We start from the raw sequence: 2,857 nt of genomic DNA, 5'->3' as shown, positions 1-2,857 counted from the left end.
TAATTAATTAGTTTCTTTATTTTTTAGTTTAAAAAATTTATTTTTTAGTTAAAAAATGAATAAAAATTTCATATTTCTTTTAGAAAATATTCCTTGCGAATATTTTTATTAAATAGCTCTTATGAAATGGAAGAATTTATATATATATATATATATAATAAGAATTAAAAATGAATATATACCTCATATATATAAGATTTTAGACTATATTTACAGCATATGTCGCAAAAACCAAAATTGTAATATAATACATCGTATTTATGATGTTATAATCATATATAAACACATATTTGAGTGATTTACGTTTCCATTTATGTTTTGAAAACAAATTCTTATTAGAAATAAGATTTCTTACGAACGCGTCAAAAGTAAATATACGCAACAAAAGTAGTTAGTCTGTTATGAAAGACAGTCGGGTAAAGTGGTTTTCTAGAAGCAGTAATTTCTGAATAAGCATGAATTCATTCAGTGTTGATTAATTTGAAATATTTAGTGAAAAAAAGTGAAATACTTACGATAGATAGATTTCAATATCTAGATATTTTAAAAAACAAATTTAATTGCAAATGTTACAAAAATTCAGTTGCTAGATTCGTGGATCATTCAGCAAAATCGAGACTCTAAACATACAACAAAGATTGTTAAGGATTGGTTGCAAAAAAATGCTCCAAATTTTAAAAGACTTTTAGTTAATTCTTAATTAATCTTAATAGGATACTAATCAAATTATTGGCAATCTTTATTCAAAACAGATTGTTAAATTGTATCTTGAACTTGATATATCATGTGAAAGGTTAATAGAATGATCGAACATTTCATTCGAGTTCCATATTTCAATGCATACTCTTGATAATGTCCATATAAATATTAATATTAACATTAATTTTCAAATATTAATATTAATGAAGTTTTGATACGCTATTGGTAAAATTTTTTATCGATTAATAATTAGATCGTACTCCTGAATATTATAAATTATGCACGGAAAGTTGTATGCTTTGATATTTAAATCTGATAACGATTGTTCCAGACTGAATAAAAAAACTCGCTTCAAGATGGATAAAGACTACCAGCGATCCAAGTTCAAGGTTCTGGTGTACATAATGCGTCAAACGATCAATCATATTCCAATGAATGACCGACAAGAAATATGAAATGCGCAAAAACTTGGTGCTTAATAAACTGAGTCCAGAACAAATATAATTCCATTCGCGGATTACGACTAGAGATTAAAATTCGTACGTATTATTATTGCAAACTAAATTCTTTTTATATGTTATTAATTATGATACTGAGGGAATATTAAAGAAAAATCTCCATTTTATATTTTAATATTAATTCATATAAATAAATCTTTCAAGTGAGCAATTTGTAATTTTAATATCATTAAAATATAATGTATTAAAATTATATATAACTAATCAGGTAAGTTATATAAATTTATATTTTATTTTTTTGATTCATTCTAAATATTTTACATATTTTTGCATACCTGTTTTTTTTTTAGATTTTTAGGTTTCTTACTTAAATTTATCATAAATTCATTCGCAATTTACATATGGCATAATATAAAAAACTCAATTTATTTTTTCAATGTCTGAGAAATAAGAAATGAAAAAGTTACTTTCGATTCTCATTTCATTTCAATTATATAAAAGATGCGAATAAACATTTTTATTTATATCAAATCCGACTATAAATAGTATAATATTTGTGATTCGTGATTCAGAATAAGATAAAGAATAAAAATAAAAAACGAAGACATCTAAAAAATTCATCGGTTCATGAACTTCATTTTCAAATCGATACTATACATCGTCATATTTTCATACTTTCTTCAAGATCCTTGGTCTTTTGCACTCAACTTTTTCACCCGCCATGCCATTTACTTCGTACAACATGGATGCTCAAGGCCACGCGCCGATTCAGCCCAGGATCGATCGCTTTTCCCGATCTTTATCTGCCCGAGCTGCTTTTTTTCACATTGCTTCGTGATCGAACACCGTGAATCGACCATCCTATTCTATTTCAAGATGTTATCGATAGCTTTTCCCCTCTTCTCGCCGATTTTTTTCTTTTTCTCCTTTTCATCCCATTCACCAATGACCGTGGTTTCCTTCCCTCTGTTCACCTTTAACTATTATTAGAATCGTCTGATTTAAAATTATGCATATATAATGTAGTAGCAGCCTATAATCATAATTTTGTATCTTTTTTTTATAATAGAATCGAAGGAAGAAAGTCTGATTGTAGTTCTCCAATCACAATGATAACGATTCATTTCAGAGATACTGAAAAAATTTTACATTTTCAGAGATACAAATATAAGAATCAATTATGCTCATCTTATAGCAAACAATTATAAATATAAATATAATATATTGGTTACAGAAAATCATAATTTTTCATCATTGGTATATTAAAAGAAGAAATAACATTTTTTTCTTTACAAAAAAATAGAAATAAATGTAGGAATAAAGTTCGTTGTTTCAAATAATTATAAAAACAAGATGAATTTTTCTCATTTATATTGATCAAAGTAAAGTTTTTTGTATAAATTCGTATTTTTTTTAAATACACCTAAAAAAAAAACATTTAAATAAATATTTTCTTTATATACGTATTCATAAATATTATGAATACGTATTTTAGGTTTCAGGTTATATTCGTCAATGATTCATTCAATTTTGATTTGAAAAAAAATCTACTTGTTTCTATTTTCTTTTATTCACACTCTTTATTGACAGAAAAGAGACATAAACAAGTCGAAGAAAAATTTATTTCTCTCGTTAAAAAATAAATATACTTGGAAAAGTATATGTACTGATCGAAGATATCCATCTTCCACAGAATCCCT

The 2,857-nt window shown here is 25.4% G+C and overlaps 1 long non-coding RNA gene across 1 annotated transcript; it reads left to right on the top strand.

Moving 5' to 3' along the window:
- Positions 1–211: 211 nt before the first annotated feature.
- LOC116185194 lies at positions 212–1,198 on the top strand. Its single transcript, XR_004149989.1, has 2 exons — positions 212–924; positions 1,031–1,198. It is a non-coding gene; the product is annotated as an uncharacterized LOC116185194 (long non-coding RNA).
- The last annotated feature ends 1,659 nt before the right edge of the window (positions 1,199–2,857 follow it).

This window comes from Apis dorsata, unplaced genomic scaffold (assembly GCF_000469605.1).
Source record: "Apis dorsata unplaced genomic scaffold, Apis dorsata 1.3 scaffold_123, whole genome shotgun sequence".
In the NCBI taxonomy this organism is placed as follows: domain Eukaryota; kingdom Metazoa; phylum Arthropoda; class Insecta; order Hymenoptera; family Apidae; genus Apis; species Apis dorsata.
This window is presented reverse-complemented; position numbering and strand designations above follow the sequence as displayed.